Genomic DNA, 19,547 nt, shown 5'->3' on the forward strand with positions numbered 1-19,547 from the left:
TTTGTTAAAACTTGGAGCATTAGAAAGCATTATTAATTTTCCTAACTTTTCACGACTTGCACTAAATTAAGTTCCTTAAGTTAATGATGTACAATGAATCCTTTTTCAATAACCCCTTCTCGTAGATGACCGTCTCTGAAAGTGACCAGTAGTTCTCAGAACATTTATAAAATTCTCCAAGACTAGTATCCATAATCTAAACGAAATCAAATATGTATTAAGGTGACTGCTGACAGTTTTAGTTTTTACTATGAAACTGATGTATTTTACGCAAAAATTAAATCAAAGAATCATATTTCCACTTTTACATAAGCAAACCTGCTTTTATGCTAAAGTGTTGTTAATCATTAGTTTCGCATGGAATAATTTATCATGAATGCTCGATCAGGTATTACAATTATCTTTAGATGGTTTGTCGCATTCCTAGTTTTTTTAATTTTCTGTTCACATCAGTGTTTGAATGGTTTCTAAGAGAGTTTTTTTATTTCTATTTTGATATTTGTTCCAATCATTAGATTGAATTTATATAAAAGCGTACGCTGTTTTACTTTAAATTTCTTAATATTAAATGATTAAATTTAAACTGAAATGTCCTCAAAAAGAAATCAAACAAACGAAAAAAATAGCATTAAATTTAAAACCAAGATTAGAAGTTATTTAAAGTGTTGCTGGCGTACAAAAATGGCGGAAAAAGGGCAATAAATGGTTGAAAATAATAAGTCGATTAATTTACTTGATAAAATTATTTCAGAAATTTCAGTGAGTAATCCGACGAGAAAATCAACTAGGCAGACTTCTCTTGATGAATATTTTAATAAAATATGAATTAATATTTAATAAGCGATCAATGATTTAATAGCTGATTAATAAAAAGATAACTGCACTTCTACTGAAGAATTTCGTTTCAGCACCCATCTAAGATCTTAAATAAGATAACTATATTAAGAAAATCGATAACAGTTGTAGGGTTTATATTTATTTTAACTAACATTTATTTTAAGTTTAAACTGTCTTTCCTGTCAAGCCTTACTTTCCCCTGGAACTGCCAATGCCAGAGTATGTAAATTTTAGTAGAACGCGCAAGGATTCAAATTATCAGCGGAAGTATTCTGAGTTAAATAGAATGGAAACGAGTTCGAGGTGTGCTGTTCTTACTTCACGAGCGCGGAGGTAGTTAGCCAGAAATTGAAGAACCCCGCGTTTCGGCATGTGTGCTTGCCTCGGAGAATTGTTAATCGTTCAACGTGATATTCAAAGTTTGCTGAATTAGCAGCGGTATTGTAAAACGCGGTGAGGTTAGTTACATTTAGAGAGCCTCGTAGGTAGTCACTTGTTATTATTCATTTTTAGTTTCTTATTTTTATTTTACCGCCGGATCGGCGTAGTTTGTGAGCGTCAAGAGCACGCAATTGTAATTTCTTAAGTTGAATAAAAAGGGACTTAAACCCTTAGCAAGACTCTGTCTATTTTCCAGTTTCAACTGTCACATCTTGGTTGCGTGCAGGTTGGAGGCGCGCAACTCTACACAGTCATCACCTATCTTCATCTTCTCTATGACGACGACTTCAGAAGAACATCAAAAACTCGGAAATAGGACGGTCGTCTTAAAGAGGGTTCATTGTATTTCATTGTTACAGCATTAGATATCTAGCTTAACTTGTCTGCATACATGCAACTGTGAATATTTCATTATGAGTACATGCGCCTTACGTTATTGGAAGAAATAGTGAAGGCAGACTTTACGGTTGAAGGGTTTTGATATCGTAATCAGACTATTTTAATTACGTCAGGAGAAGCCTGAGTAGATCAACACTATTCGAAGAGATCAAATACATTAGAAATCTCACTTTTTGATCTTCCATGTTCACAGCTGTGGTAATGTACCATGAAGCAATGAGCATAGAATTAGAGAAATTGCAGCGTAATGTAATCATACTTTCAGGAAGACAGCTTATTGATTTCAGAAGCTGCCATAATGTTATTGGCTCCACTTGCAAACATTTGCGCCTATTCTTATGGAATAAACTTTCATTCTGTATGTCAATGATTTACAAATTGTTTGATTGCAGAGGCTGGCTTAGTTGATCTTGAGTAAGCCAATAAACTTGAGAGGAAAACCTGAAGGAAGCGTGATTGCATAAGAATATACGAGTATGAAAGAGTTCTGTATTAATGTATAGAAAAGAAACTGCTACATTAAACTCGTCGTTTTTCCCATGTATAACATGAATATCAGCAAGTTTTCTCCAGAAAGATCTTAACGGAGGCATCCCTTCAATTAGGTAGATTAGTCTTGTCATAATTGCATAACTGATTAAGTAAACTCGTGCATTATTAAAAAATGTTGATATTATAGGAAGAAAACGGAAGAAATGTATATTATAGGAAGAGACTTAAATATTAAAATCAATTACTAGTAATTATTATTAACTATTGAAAATTACAAAACCGTTTCCTCGGATTCAAAATACAAAATACAGAATGCTCTGTAAAAGAATTAAAGAATTATTTGAAAAATGTGAAAACTGTTCACTGTCGAAGCCTGATTATTCCTTAAGCCTTTTAAAGTTTTGAGCTTCTTCTTTTAGGGTGTCCCAAAATCATCACATAGTTTCCTTTACATAGCTGGAAAAGGGGCTGCATGGGACTCCCAAAAGGATATCCTATCGTACCTAGGTTTGGAGGCTCGAGCTCTGTTTACTCTTACCTGTAATGAATGTATTTCTCAGAACATTTTGCTGTTTTTTGATTGGTAATTTTCCGAATGGCTAAATATTCGCAAGTTTCCGTTTTAGAAATTCTAAAGAATCTCGATATTAAAAAGCTAGAAGAATTGTTTAATTACAAAATACATTTTTAAATGCGGAAGAAATAATGTGAAGTAGGAAAAGATCCAACAAAAGGAAACAAACAACAACAAAGGATTCGTTGTTGTATATAGAAGGATTTTAGGGAATCTCAAAACTACATCACGCCAGAGAAGGGGTTCAGACGAAGAACAACCCATACATGAGTATTGCTCTTATCACGGATTTTATCTAAATGGTGATATAGCGATCACATTACCCGAGAGAGACTTGATAGTACGCTTACAGTCCCTGTCGAGACTTCACGGACCACCGTAGAAACAGTAGTTCTAATCCTGTAAAGGCAGCTATTCTTTCATATTATTCACTTCAAGCAAATAGCAATGACCAGCTCGGAAAGGGTCGGATCCGATTAGTGGGGTAAGCAGGACAGCAACTCACGGATAGCAGACTCACGGAGGGGTCTCAAAACTACAGTTGAAAGAAATCAGTCCAAGAGGTTAACGTTTGATTGAATCGATTTTTCCTCGTTCTATTCTTTTCTCTGTTCGCTCCATCTTCCCTATTCCGTCCCGATCCCACTGCTCATTTGATTCTGGAAATTAAATGGAACTATTTTCTTTTAAATGTTTTGATAAATGATAGTAATTTTTGTTGCATTTTATCACTGCGTTAGTACGTAACTTGCTGTGTTTTGTCGTGTGTAATAATATCCTTAATTACTGTAGTTTACGAAGATTAAAAGTTTTATGAGATTTAATAAGAGCTGAAAAAGAAAGGCAATCAGTGATGATGACGAATAGATAGCAAAATCTATTGATAACCGATCGGAATGGACTGAAATTTATCAAAACGTTATCAGTAATAGCATCAAACGGAGATGGGCACACGTGCAGTGTCGGTTCAAAGTTTTAAAATCGTCTAGTAGAATTTATGCTGCCGCTCTGCTTCCAAACTTTTGCCGTCTGTAAATGCTGTCGTCCAGTGTGGTAGCAGTGGTTATACTCCGGTAATTCTGAAAATGTTGAAACAGAGGCAGATAACATGCGCTAAAAACAATTATTTTTTAATTATGTATATTTGGACTCTTTTATGTTCCCAGATAAAAACATTTCGGTAATAATTGAAATTTATCTATTGTAGAATAAATTTTGAAAAAAAATTATGTTGATGCAAAAGGATTATTGCATTGTGATTTTCTGTGATTTTAAAGTGAGGCTAAATCAAGAAAAATTAAGCTTTATCTCGTGCTAATGTATTAAGATGGTTTGTAGAATTTCGCAGAAGTCGAAATTCTCTCCTGGCTGAAAAACATACACGAAATATTTTGTCAGCTATATCAGAAATGTATCGGTCACATGAAAAATATTAATGACAATTCGCTTTAACTATCAAATAGTGCACAAGGAATTTAACATTGGATTCTCAGCTATATATAAAAGTATTGATGAGGAATTTCATATGAAAAAAAAATATATACAGTTTATTGTTGGGTTTAACATAAATTAACAGAGCTCACCAAAAATGGAATACATCAGGATCAGTAAAGAAGCCCTAAAACTACTTAATAGTGGTGGATGCTTCATTATTTCTAAAATAATAATTGGTGACAAAAGGTACATACCGTTTTTGACGTTCCGTCACATCAAGAAATTTAGATACATGTCTTTGAAAATGATCCCTAACCAACAATGGTGAAGAAACAATAAGCAGTGATAAAAGTAATGTATGTAGTTTTCCTTGGAAAATCCAAAATCATTAACATGGAGAGACAGTAGACAGTTACGACTAACTAATACACCACTAACCCTTTGCGGTCATATCAGTTTGTACATAGGTATCGTGCTGATCGGAATTAATTTTCAATAATACATACTGTGCAAAATTATGAAGCTTGTAGACTTAATATAATGTAAGATCAGTATGGTTCTTTGCTGTGGTGGCTGAAAACGATATACGACTAGAATGGTAAAAAAGCTTTGGTGACTGAGAGTAACCATACGACTGCAAAGAGCTAAGTGTCTTCGAGAAATTCTTCAAAACATCATTAGGAGGCTTATTAGCCCATTAGACATTCCCCATTAGATATTAGGGGACATTAGACATATTCCCCATGATAAATGATCATCTCATTCAGAAAGCTAATATCCGAATTTCTTAGACAAAACACATCAAAGTGACAAATCATCTACTTTATTTTGCTGGTGTGATTCGTGGCTGTTTTTTAATCTAAAATTGGCTGTTTTTTAATCTAAAATAAGATTTATATGACTTTAGTTTTCATTTCGAAGATGAGACTATGTTAATTAATTATATTTTTTATCAATTCTAAAAAAAAAACATGGTTTGAAGCATTTAATCTTTCGAAAGTTAGCTTATAGAAGTGCATTGATGTTGGAGGACACTACTTTGAACACACCTAAGATTTGGCAAGTTTAGCTTGTCTCACTTTATTTTATCTCAAACATTTATGCGTGATCTTCGTACTAGCTCTGCCGCCGATTCTGTGCGGTTCAGATCATGATGATATAAAACACTGATGGGGGGCGGGAACCTGATCTTTGAATTAGCACTTTTAGTAAAGCCAATCGTAGGCTCTCTCTCTCGAAGCCACATTTTTATAGAATGACTGCAAAGTCATAAGATTACTCAAAACACCTTTGCTAAATATGAAACCAGATTTTAGTTTAAATAAACAATAAAATTTCACTAATTACCCTTGTTAAGTAAACACTACCATTTCTAGCATCAAGTTTTAATTAAATTTTAAATTCCAAATAGCATTCATAGTCAAAACTAAAGTGAGTTTATTATTTCAGCAGCTCAAATTTTAAGGAATTTCTTGCGCATGTTTTCAGAACAAAGGAACTTTCAGAAATCATTTCAGTGATTTATTAATAATTAGTTTTCGCTTTTAAAATTGAAGTAAATACCGAACTTTGGCATTTCAGTAGCAATTACCGTGGTGAATTATAAAAGAAGAGCTAATTGATAAAATTAAATAAACAAAATCCTAAGCAGTTACGCACTCAGGTTTAAATTAAGTTAACGGAAAACTCAATTAAAATGATTAATCGTATTCGTCTAGAATACTTGGAAATACATTTACCCATATTCCTGTTATTCCAAAAACCTTTTATCTGTCAAGAGTTATGGTGGTACTTGTCAAGAGTTATGATTATGATGTAATTCAAATTTTGCTATGTTTAAGTGGTTCTGACTTCAAATTAAGTTCCTGTAGAGCAAATATTTGAATTCCAAATGGTAGACTATTAAACATAAAACTGCAGAAGTGAACGCAGCCCAGCTGAATTTTAAATACCTCTAAAAGTTAATTTTACGAAATAAAGCAATTACAAGCGCTTTAATGATGTCAAGGCTTAACTTCGATTATTAAAACGAGAATTGCCATTCAGACGTGACCGAAACTATTGGAAACAGTTCGCAAGAATTTAATAAAGCCCTAACTTCGATTCTCGGTTCAGAGAGAACAAAGGACGTAAGCAAATGCTTAATTATATATACACATTTTACCGTCTTCCTCCAATAAGAGGTGGCGATTCCCCGAGTCTCAATGGATTGCAAAGTGGTAGGCTCTTTTAATTATGAATATGTATGGGGTTAATTAAATCGATGAAGGTTGAAACGCAGGAGTTTCCATCGCATCAGGTATTATATTTGAATGCAAATGTACTGGAAATATATCAGCAGGTTCCCGGAAATGATTTTGTTGACAGAGAAAGCAATATAAGGTTGTATAAAACCCAGAAAAGAACTGAGCAAGACATCTAGGAAGAATTCAGTTTAAGATGATATGAGAATGTAATTTAGAATAAAATATTGCCAATTTTGTGGCAGAGGATGCTGTTGTCAAAGGTGAATTGAAAAGAACTTAAAAAGAATGACATTAACACTAGTAACAGTACAGTTTAAAGAACGTCATAGAAAAGTTAAAAAAATCTAAGCCAACATTTAAGACCATCTTGCTGATCTTATGAGTTACTTTGTTAACTGTACCTGCGGTATGTACAAAAATTTCATTCTGATCTTATCGTGGAGGCATTTAATAGGCGGCCACCGTTACCTCCCATGAAGGGACGGACAGTTACAACCGTGCCTTCTACAGGATTCGAACCCGGACCCTTCGATATCGTAATCAGCTCATTTAACCATTATACCATCTAGACGGCTAGTCACATCACCTGTGACTTGAATAAAAAAAACTGATTGTAAAAGCATTCACTACATGTTATGATTGAGAGAAGAAAGTAATTAACTTACTGCGTATCTGAAAATAGAGTCACTGCTTCTTTTGTGTCTTATTTAGTCATTACTGCATAAAGTTGAAGCTAAGCGTGAGAAAAAATAAACTGTTTCCAGGAGCTTGTCAGATGTTTTGGAAATTTCCGAATGCATTTAACCTTCTGTCCTTTAGTTTCAAAATGATAACTACAGTGGTTATTATTATTTCAGAGGTCGCGACAACTATAACTCAGCAATAATTATTATTATATTAATCTTACTATCCAAGAATAGCTTGTGACAATTTTTTAAAGTTTTATTGAATTTAAGATTATTATTTTGATTCTTTCTGTTATGTCTCATTTAGTCGCATACTCACTTAATCGGGAGATTTTGCCCATTTTATGGCAAGCTGTGTAAATTAAACTGAGAAGAAGCATCTTGTAGTAGGCTGTTGTCATTGTCGTCTGCTTGTCTACTAGAGCGGAAGTTGTTGATTAGAATGGACGCGAATATCTAACATTCGGCACGAGATTGGTAAGTGCTGAATGAACGTTAAATGAATAAATGTTAATTTTATCTCCCTAGCAAAGAAGAAATAAAGTTAATAACCTCTTAAATATTATATACTTTTTCGTAAAAGAAAAAAAATGTAATTTATTCAGTCCACAGATGATAGTGATTGTGTTTGCTAATATATGTTTTAGCTATTGTTATATATTACATATACATTTGTTTAATCAATTTGAGTTAAGTTGTCTGATAATGATCTTTCAACAAAGAGGAAGGCTTGCAAATATGGTAGCGGAAATTAAGAAGTAAAATTAATTGCTGGACCCCAATGCCAACTTTTTATTGTCTTTTAGCCTGTATTCAGAATATCTGAAGCACCTCAAATGGCATAATAAAAACATAATTGCTTAACAGACACGCGTTATAGTACTAATCGGGATATTAAGCTTGTGTTTCAAGAGTTCTAAACCTTTAAATTGACGGTCCTTATGCCAACAGCTGGCACAATTTAAGGATAACTGCTCAGTTGCAATTCAGTATGCGAGAACATATTTGACCACGGTTAAATATTCCTTTAGGCTAATAAATGTTTGCATGGAAGAGCTTCCTTTAACACAGAAGCTTGAAATATTTCGATGCTTTATCAATGTAATATTTACTTTTTATTTTTCAAAATATGGAACTTTCAGCATTTTGTTGTAGTCACATTTTATTTTTTTCCTGCACGTGAATGCGGAAAATAAAAAGCTGGAATTCGGAGGTCTACAGGGCATGTGAAGACAAATATGGGTGAGAAACAAGTGCTTCTCTCAAGATTACATTTCTGTGATTTATTGTGGAATACTGTGATTATCTTCAATGATTTCTTTATATAAAATGAGTATTTCTTTGAGTAACATGCATGAACTTTGATGAAATTGTAAAAAATATAGTGAATGCCATACGTGATTTATCGTGAAAAAACATCTGCTTACAATAATGTATCTTGATGACAACATTACGGAAATAAGTACTCATTCTTATCTCGAAACCGCCCCGTATCAATAATCTTGAGGTTCTATGTGAATATAGGTATTATCGGAAATAAATAACGGAATTAGCAAAAGATGCCTTTTCCTCTTCTGCCCTTCGTTCTTCACATTATTATGTTAACATACTGGACCTCCACATTGCTTAAGATGTAAAATTTTGGAACGTAGAAGACATAGGAAGGATATACTACTTTATTCCTAAAACTTCAATGCTCTTTCTGCGACTGAGTGAAGTTTCGCTCATTTTGCAAAATAATGTATTAAAACATGAACCTGCGTTTCCTTTGACGGCCCAAATTACTTTTATTTGACAGGCGTTCGACAAAACGACTTCATCTGTAGAATTTACTAAATAGGCGCAAGGAAGCATTATGTACTAATGGTTAATCTGAGCAGAAATAGGTATGGATAAATACTAACTGCTAAGTTGCTAGCAAGGAAGTTGAGCCCATTGTTGATTTGAGCGCAAGAAATAAGATATGATAACTGCTAATTTGTGCGCAAAGAAGCATGATATGATAACTGCTAATACGTTGGCTGTAATCTGCGAGCAAGAAATCATGATATACTAATTTCTAATTTAGAGGAAAAAATCTGAAATGTGTAACTAGATGGTCCAAATAACAAAGCAGTAAAATAGTTTTACTGAGATGTCAGAATATAAAAAGGAAGTAACAAAATTTGTGAAATGAAACCTGAGAGAAAGAATTAACGGAGGGAAGAAGCTGACAAATTTTATATAAAAGGTAGCATCCATTTTATCGGAAAACACATTAATTTAAAACACGAAACAAGAATATTATTAAAGACACATAAAAATGTATTTTATGGCACATAAAGAAGTTATTTACAGCATGCAGCACAGAGGGATTCCTGTAAAGGTACTAAATTAATCAAAGATAAAGAGGACGGGTTGGGATAAGAATGAAAAAATACGTTAGAAGGGGTATGCTTTGTAATCATATAAGAGTGAAAAAAGGTATAGCTTGGATCATATAAGAAATGTGTTAAATGGGGAGAAATAATATTTCTTAGTATTAATACCGCAAACTTTAAATTATTAATGAAGAGTACAAGGGAATACGGTAAAAGATGAAAACTAAACAAAAATTTATTTTCAAAGTATGGCTTAGCCATACCGTAAAAAGCTGGATTTTTGCGTCAAGAGAATTTTCGATTCACTACTTAGAAATAAATCATTATGAAATTTTTTTTTGTATGCTTAAAATTTATAACTTGAATTATTTCCTTATTTTTAAAAACGCTTCATTTCCTGTATGGCATTTTTTTGTACGTTGTTAGATATGATAACTAGAGCAAGACTTTATCCTCTCGCGAATTTGCAAGATTAGTTTTCTCGAATTCTCAGAAATTGCTCAAAGATTTTTTACTCAAATATTTAAATAAATCTGTAAATTTCAGGTTTTGCACTTGCGATAATAGACCAAATGCAAAGAAAGCTTAATTTGGAGTTGATTTTGAATAAAATTCTGCCGATTTTAATGGCAATCAAAGTCTCTTTCCTTCAGGAGAAAGGGAAAAAAATGTTTTGAAAGCAACGTATGGTAAAGATGGTATGAAAGGTTCGAGTATGTTTGAGTAACAACGCAGCTTCAAAGATGACAGAGATGATATGAAGCATGATGATTCCAGAAGCTGAGAGCTGGAAACAGTAATAACGGATGTTAATAGCAACAAAATGTACTGTGTCATAAAGTCCGATAATCGATGGAGTATGAGATTTGCAGTTAAAAAATTACATTTTTAATGGAGAAACAGGTTATTATTAAATGAAGGAATAAACTCTAGAAGGATTCCTGCGAAATATATGTCTTCCATGTATACCCCTAATCAGTGCTCTTAATCATAATAATAAATATATTCCCCTAATCAGTGCCGTGGTTGGTGCTAAAGAAAGATAGATAGAGTCCTTGAATGCCTTCTCGGGGTATTCTCCATTAAAAACTAGGATGGAGGTGGGTAAAAGTCGAACTGTCTCTTGGAGAGAGGACTTGGTCAACGACATGGCTGTCCTCCTGTTCTCCGTGATAAATTGGTGAACATCATCTAAACAAGTATGTCAAAATCGCATGGGTTAGTAACAAGAATAAAAAGAAAACAGATACGAAACAGTATTCTAGAAGAAAAAACCCAAACATGCTTTCAAAAATGAGAACACCATTTTTAGTGTTAACGTATGGATAAAAACATTCATTTAGCGTATGGATAGAAATGGGAAGTAGTTTGAAGGTAATAATAATGAAGTTCTTCAAGAATATATTTCAAAAAGTGCATTCCGGGAATTAAATTATCACATTCTACATATTTTAAATCATTAATTTACAACTTGTAAACATTAAGGTTTTAATAACATTCAATTTTACTCAGAAATCTAAAGGTTTGAACTTTGATCTCTAAAGAATTTTCATTTAGTTTGATGGAAATTAAAATGTCCAGTAAATGTTTAGACAAAAAGCAGCTTTAAGATTGTTTTTGGCCTAATTTTGCTCTTTCGATTGGATACCCATGTGGACTGAATGTGCTGAGAGATAGTTCACTTAAATATATTTCAAGGTTTAATAAACCAGAGATACTATTGACTTAAAATAGCTTGAGAAACGCGCAAGAGTTCAGTGCCCGGGAAATGGTAAATGCTGTCATGCTTAGAAAGTGTGCACCATGTTTAAAATTCCTCGCGTTTCCTAACCAGTTGCTCTGTGACTTCCAAGGTGAAGGTAATATATTTTGAAATGTCATAGCAGTATTAGAAAAATCAAATGTAGAAGTTTATTTAAACAGTGACATAAAATCTAATAGCCTGCAGAAGTTGAAGACGGTATAGTTATCAGAAAGGAAATGCTCCCAGAGATCGAGTGATGCTACTTTGCTTTGAACTAGGCGGAATGCTCAAGAAAAATCTGAAAACTTTTACGAAGAAATTTTATTCTTTTCGAAACTCAAACAACAAGATTCCTTCTTCCCGGGAAAACCGAAAGTAATGAATTTTCTTCCAAACGTTTAAATGACAGAAATTTTGCAAAAATGAATGTTTCTGCATTCTGCCATTTTTCTCTATTTACAAATTATAAGAAGCATTTATTAATCGAAAGTATTAATATGTTTTAATAAAGTATGAAGATGCTTAAAACTAAATAAAATAACTGCTAAATAAGGACGTTAGATTAAATCTAACAAATGAAAGAAGGGGTACCGTTAAATACAACATCAAAATAAAATCATCACAAAAATAAATAAAAAAAATAACATTATTTAAAAACACAAATGATTCTATATCAGTTACGCATTATATGGCGGTAGAAACATCATTTACCAATTTCAGAAAACCTGCAAGAGCCCATGGAGAATAGCGGTTGTACATAATATTATAAATTAAATGTATTTTAATTTGCGTCTTTAAAATGCGGTATTAAAAAGTAAAATAAAACTTCAAATTTTAGGAAGAGCGTTTATTGCTTTTAAATCTCACGGTTGGTTAATTAATAGTAAACTTTATTAAATATGGACATAAAGATCTTATGCCTGATTGAATGGCAAAATTTGGAGAATTCATTGTGCATGATACCTTATGGAGGGTAAATTAAACACTTTTTGTTTCGTCACATTATTTATAAATCATTTATTAACTATAATATTGATTAAAATCGAAATATAAATTAAACGCTTTCGGTTTTTAGATTTTCGTTTTTGTTCTCGAATCTACGGATTCTATTTCGCGAGGACGACGGAGGGGAACAATGCACTTCATTCAGAGTTTCGAGATGTAAAATATATACGTACTGAATGGTTTAGGTTATGCTTTAAGATAGCGTTATATTATGCCTTAATGTTCCTGATGCGTTAGAATGGAAGAAGCAACTTGGAAAATTTTAAGTATTTCATTCGCTACTTATTAATTAAAGGAAAATTTTAAGTATTTCATTCACTACTTATTAATTAAAGGAAAAATTTAAGGAATGAAAATTGTATTTCAAATTTGAAAGTTCAGACACCTTTAAATAATTAAAAAGATCGATATTTTAATAGTTTTTATATTAAAATGCGATTTTTTACAAACTTCTAAATAAGCTCCATGTAATTATTCGTTCTAGAACCAAAGTTACGGTAAAAATATTTCTAAGCTTGTGCATGGGAATGATTTCTTACTGAAGTTTCGTTAAGATTCTTAGTAAGTAGAATGACATGCGAATGATGTGGATTGCATTGCAACGTATACATGCTGTAATTATGATATGAACGAATCCTCGAAATTTCTCTTAAGTAATTGTAAGAGGAGTTTCAATTAATATATATTTTTAGTATGATAGCTATTTATTCTTCTGACAATACCTACAAAATTCCTTGTTCGAATTTTCTCATAACATTTAATTTTAGTAAGAACAGATAACTTTTGTAAAATTTGTACAGATCTCACTTAATTTTTATTGTTCGCATCATGTTTCCAATACTTTATACCTCTATCAATGTATATGAGAATTTGACTTTGTGACATTCTTAGTATGCTCAGTTGAAATCTTTAAAAATTGCTGAAGTTTGATACTCTGAGTTTTTAAGGAATTCCTAATTTGCTGCGATTTGTGAAGAAAGAAAATCTTCCCAATCTTATGGAGGCATTTGCTACATACTTCTTTCGTGATTTCTGATGCTGGAATGTTTTATTTAAAGTTGCTCAAGCCTATCAAAGAGTTGAATGCTTTTGTTGTTGGTCCTAATACTTTTGATCGCACCAAGATCAAGTCCATGAAATTGGTCCAGGCTAAGAGGTAGGTTTGCGTTTGTTGTTCGCTTAGATCTAGAGCATATTATGGGTGAGACTATGAATTTGTCTAATTTCGGCCCATTTGATTTGCATAAATAATCACCACCATAAAACTCATACTAAGAATTGTAAGCTAAAAGATTTTTAAAAGCGTTCATAAATGAATTTAAATTTTACAATTTATATTGCCATCAATTTTTTCTTTTTATCACTGAGAAGATACAAAAGATGAATGTAAATAGCTTTTTGAAGAAAGAGCTACACGTATTTGTTTTTCAAAGATATGCAAGCAATACCTTTTAAATGTCTTATATATAAATTCTTTAAATATAAATAAAGAATTTATCTATTACGTATAAATTTTTTATTTAGCAGCACAGCCCGAGTATAGTACAAGTTTTAAGATTATGGTCTCAGAAGCCAATTGAACCCTTCAAGAGTTACAGATGTACAATTTCATGAAAAAGCGTAGCTTTCTATTCGTTGCTCATATAAAATTCTATGAGTTCCTGATGCTTTCCGTTTTGGTATTAAACGTGATTTTCCATTATGCAATTTCCATCTCGAACTCATAGAGCATATTACTTGCCTCCCCCGAAATCCTTCCGCTGCTTAGATTTAACATAAGTTAAAAAATAATTTAATTATAATGAGGAAAAGGAAAATTATAAAAGAATACTTTTAGGAGAGAAAGGAAGCTTAATTTAAAGCATCCAGAGCTAAAAGTTTAAGAACCACTGTAATATACAGCAAAATAAACTTTTCTTGAGAGGGAATCTTACCGTCAAGTTAAAAAACCAAAAGTAGAGAACAAAATAAAAAAATTCTCATTCTATCCCGAATATGTTAGAGTAAAATATGAATGGAACATTAAGCAGTCTGTAGCAAAATATAGATGTAATGTTAACGAAATATATTTTTTAAAGGCCGGACGCTTTATTTAATAGCCATTAGCCTTGCGCCACTGCAAGAGCCCGGAAGTGATAGCCATTTCATTATGGTATAGGGTATAATGTAATGCAATAAAACAGAAGATGTAGCATAAATGTATTTTAACCGAATATAGGCTGTTATAGAATGAAATGAAATAAACCGTTCAATAGATGGCGTCGTTCAGGCATAAGTAGCAAAAGAAGCTTAAAGAGGGAAAAATATTTTAGTCTTGCTCATGACGCATTATGAAACATATATGAATAAAATACCACATGGTCCATAATGAAATAAATGTAATGTAACAGAATATATATGGTGTTAATGGACGACGCACAATGAAATGTAACGGAATACTGGATATAAGAGATGTGGTTCACGAAGCGCGCAATAGGTGGCGCCGTCCAGATAAAAAGAAACTAGAGATCAAAGAGAAATTTCTTTGTTCCCGTTTGATGACAGAGTGTAGAATACGAATTCCACGTAACGTGTAATAAAACATGAATTAAGAGAATTAATATGCAACATGAATTAATAGAATAGTGTAGAATGTGTCTACAAAAAACGTAGCAGATGCTGAAGGCTAGATAAAAAGGACATCGATAAATTTTCTTCTTGGTTGATGACATAGCGTACAATAAGAATGAAATACATTTTATACTGTACTGAATTTTACAACATTCGCGTTCTTTTTATGTAATATAACGTGTTGTGTCTCCAGCAAATTTGTGCACCATGTATAGTAATAAATTTCGTGTTTTCCATGTTCCTTAAATTTTTTTTTTCGCCTATTTCCCGAGGTATTTGGTTTGTCCAAATGAAAAAGTGAATATAACACTAAAATTTCTTCCCACAAAAAATGAAATAGCGATTAATTTTGAAATGACCAGCTACTGCAAAACATTCAAAAAAATTATTAAAAAATTTTTGAAACCTTTCAGATTTTATATTACGTTTAAAGGGGCGTTTTTTCAACATTTTATGTGTTCCCTTTATTTATTAAACATTATGTTCTTCGCACTGAAACTAGGAAATTCAATTCAACAGCAATATTACAAAATAAATTAGAAAGAGCATGTCTTTAGAATTTCCGATACACAGTTTGTCGCGCTGGAGATAAAAACGTATTTTTTCCCTCGCAGAGTGTTGCCATTGCTCGCTTTGAAATATTTGAGTTTGTTAATAAAACATTCGTTAAAGTTTTACAAAATATGAAAGAGAAAACAAAACAAATTCCAAATTTTGGCTTCCAGATGCTCATATTCGAGTGGAGGACTAAGTTATTGAAAATTTGATGTCTCTAGGTACCGTTGTTTTTTCACAGTGAGAGAAACATACATTCATTCATGCATATTCTTCATTATGAAATTTCTTTAAATATAATGCAGGGCTCTAATAATTGGTGGCAATAATAATAATTGGTGGAATGCCATTTATAGTGTGTAAGGATTATGTTAATTTTATTTACAGATAAATTTTAAGTTCCTTTCTTGTCAAATTCTTAACTTCAACTTACTACTTCTGGCCAGAACGTAGTTTTAGAATCACTCTGAATTCTTAATGAGGAGGAGCGGTATTTAAACCGCGAAGTTCTACTTGCTGAGTTAGAGAGAATCAGAGTTTCTGATTTGCGCCCGTCTGCCTTTTGGCTACCCTCTCTCAAAGCTGTTATTACGCTCGGCCGAACTCTGGCCGTTGATAAGCTTCGTAGTCAAATAGAGTTAGGGGCCAACTCGATTAGAATATTGATAGATTTGGCTATATCTCTTTAGTTAATCTTAGTCTTAGTTTATTTCTTAGTCTCTTAAGTTCAAGCCCAAGTGTCGACTTTGATTGTACACCCCTAAACGGAGTTTTGTTAAATCTTTTTGGAATAATAAAGGGTTAGTTACCCTTCCATCTTGTTGTTTCTTGTCACACGAACTTAAGCGATTATTTGCTAACTGGTTCTTAAGGTTACTCACTTTTGGCTGCAGTTACACAGTGGTAAACCTCACAAGTGCACCAACGCAAAATACTAAAACAAAATTAATAGCCCTTCTGGGAAAACTGCCCCTTTGGGCTAAAAAGATTCGTGATGTCATGTAGCGAGAATGATCACGTGTAATAATGTGATATAGTACTGGTGCAATTTCAGTCAGACGATAGGGCTGTTTTAAAAGTGTGCTACTTCAAAAACTGATTTCAACTACGAAATTCACCTTATCCGTTTTCGCTCATTCATCCACCTTTTCCATGAGTTCAAGTGTAATGATTACCACTGACGTAATGTATCTTGCAGATAAAGAAAGCTTCTGACTTCATAATGCTCTTTATTGGAAAAATTTCAAGTTGAAATGCTATTTTCAGGGAGCATATTTGTCAACTACTCCTATCGTCCGGTTGAATCCGAAACAGTAGCTTCTAGTATCTTCGTAAAGAAAATTTTCAGCGTCGTCGTTATTATATCATTTGACTAATACATATACAATTTTAGCTGGTATACGCTATTACACAGCTACAGCAAGATTTGAACCTAAAGAGCTTTATTGTGATTGGCTACAATCAAATAAACCAAACCAAAACGTTAACAAGAACTTTTCTTTAAAAAGGATAATGACTTCTAAATATATAACAATATACAAACACTATAAAAAATTCATAAAACTGTTTGCATAAATAACATTTTTTGTTACCTAACTTTTCGTATTATCTAAAATCTTAGAACAATTCTGTGACTTTCAAGAACTCTTTTTTTTTTGTTATCTCGTAGACGGTCATAATATCTACTTGAAAAGCCTTTGTTTTAAGCAATGCTGTCACATATTTCTGTAAATTTTAATTCTAAAGTATGAAAAGCATAATAGGTCTTTTATAGCTTTTTTGTTTGATATGTATTGTAATTCTTACAAAAAACATATCTTCCTGCTGAAATAACCCAGACCATTTGATCCAGTAAGATAACGTTTTATTAATTAAGTACTGCATTTAACCTTCAGATCTAATATTTCGAGTTGCTGCTTTCAAAAATAAATTGTGTTCTTGCTTAATGATGAAAAGTCAGCAGAAGTGGTCGTTGATCCAAGTGATTGCGATGCAGTAAGGATGCTATCTTAATGGCTCCCACTGCTGGTACGTGTAGGAACAATCAGGAAAGCAAAAAATTACTGGCGGCTTCAGGTAATTGCTTTTCACCGCATTTATTTTTCTGGTATTTCTGTTTTTTCTGTCTCCCCTTCCTATCCTGAAACACCGCAATTCAGAATAATTATACCTAGTTTCAGATGACTTTTTGCATTTTTTGTTGGAAGCGTATGGTTAAAGAAATCATAATTTACGTGGAAGAAAATTTGAAACTTATAACTGCTTTATAACTATTTAAAAAAAGAACATTGCAAGAAAAAGGATGATTTTATACTTAAGTGCAAAATGTATAAAAATATTATTAATTACTTGAATTAATAATAATAAACGATAATTAACTTTCCTCACAGCCTTTTCATTTTTGGTGTACCTGATGGCTTAAATCTCACTTTATTTCATTTATAGTAACAATATGTTTAATTTTTATGTAGCGATGATGGTAGGCGATGATGCATGTAGTACATGGAAATGGATGGAAACAAGCAAAACTAGAATGTCACCATCTTTAGAATTATTAAACTTATGTAGAATCTAGCAGGAACTCAGAATATATTAATGAAATCATATAATCATCAATCAAGTTGTCAAAACCTCTGACTTTACAACAATAATTTTGTTTCACTTATAAAAAAAGGTGACCTGTCTGTGCATTATTTTAACTTGAAAACTACACATTTCTTCTAACTTATGTCCGTTTCAGACAGAAACCATGGCACAAGACAAAACGACGTAACCGCGTTCATAATAAAAATATTTTATGTATGAAGGCATAGTGTTGCTGATTTAAATAAAACTTATAATTAAATTTCTATCAAAAAGGGGCTTATTATAGAGTTATTAAATGAAATAATTTGATGGATTACTTATTATATATTAAATAATTTGGTGAATTATAATTTATAAATTTTTTTTCTTTTTGAAATAATTACTTAACAAGTTATATTACGATAAAATTTCTAGAATTGAAGCAACTGCAAACACTTCATCAAAGGAAGACTACCAAGTACATGGTGCAGTAGAATGTTTCTCAGAAAAATATTATCTCAGAAATTGCATGGGTTGGATAAAAAATAATGGCAACACGCTGATGCTTCCAAAAAGGGTTAATTACCATGATACTTATAATCGCTGAATACAATAATCTGCCATGTTGCTGAAGCTCCTAAAACCCGCATTACTCCTTTTTGAATTGTGCCTCACATGTTCTGCTGCTTTTAAACTTCTGAAAAAAAGTTGGCGTACGCATCTTGCAGAGATTCTATTCAAATGAAGATGTTTAGATAGCAGGCGAAAAAAGGGTTTTAGATAAATCCCACTCTTGTTGACATCTCCTTGATTTCATATACTATCACTAAATATTTTCCTTCTAGACAAGACCAATTCTCATGTCATTGCCTTGAATTGGTGAACTTTGACAAAGATCGTCTTATACTGATTCTCGGCAAATGCGAAATTGTTCTATCCAGTGTTCCGTTGTAGAATAAGAAGACGCTGAATCAGCCTACATAAACAAGAGCTTGTTTATTTTGGATTCACAGCTTCTTTAGTGAGGAATTTAATTAGAGAAAGATACTCAATAAATTTCAAAACAAACTAGCAGATTACTTCATTTAGCAAAGAGTCAAAAAGGAACGCATATGAGTTCTCGGTTGAAGCTTTCAAATTTAAGTATCTAGTATTGCCACTACCTGCTACAAGAATTTATTACCAAATAATATTTTGCATGCGAGGCCAGAATCTTTTTTTAACTACCTATGTATCTTGAAAAATAGTCTATTTTTGGATAAAATAAATAATGTAGCGTTTAATTAGAAAGCATCTAGTTGTAACGAAAGTTTTCTGCTAAACTACGCTCTTACTAAAGTTAGAAAAGAAAAACATGAAAACAGAACCTTTAGTACAGGTAGTAATCACCACCCAAATCTATGATATTCTGTCAACGTTTTGGTAGATTTTCAAAGCCTTCGGCCCAGAAATTTGGAGGTCGCGACTCCAAAAACAAATCAACCTCATTTCAGACGTCCTGTGCAGAATGGAAGATAGCGCCAGCAACATGTAACTACAGATGTGAAAAAGGTAAAAGTCCGAAGGAGCGATATCGGGGCTATATGGTGGGTTTAGCAA

General features: G+C 32.5%; 1 protein-coding gene across 1 annotated transcript in view; it reads right to left on the bottom strand.

Annotated features, from left to right (window-relative positions):
- The window catches only part of mGluR (metabotropic Glutamate Receptor), a 370,983-nt gene that overhangs the window by 27,034 nt on the left and 324,402 nt on the right, over nucleotides 1-19,547 (bottom strand). The gene's annotated exons all lie outside the window — the stretch shown is intronic.

This window comes from Stegodyphus dumicola, chromosome 9 (genome assembly GCF_044657685.1).
Source record: "Stegodyphus dumicola isolate Sdum_Otavi_A_Nest chromosome 9, ASM4465768v1".
In the NCBI taxonomy this organism is placed as follows: domain Eukaryota; kingdom Metazoa; phylum Arthropoda; class Arachnida; order Araneae; family Eresidae; genus Stegodyphus; species Stegodyphus dumicola.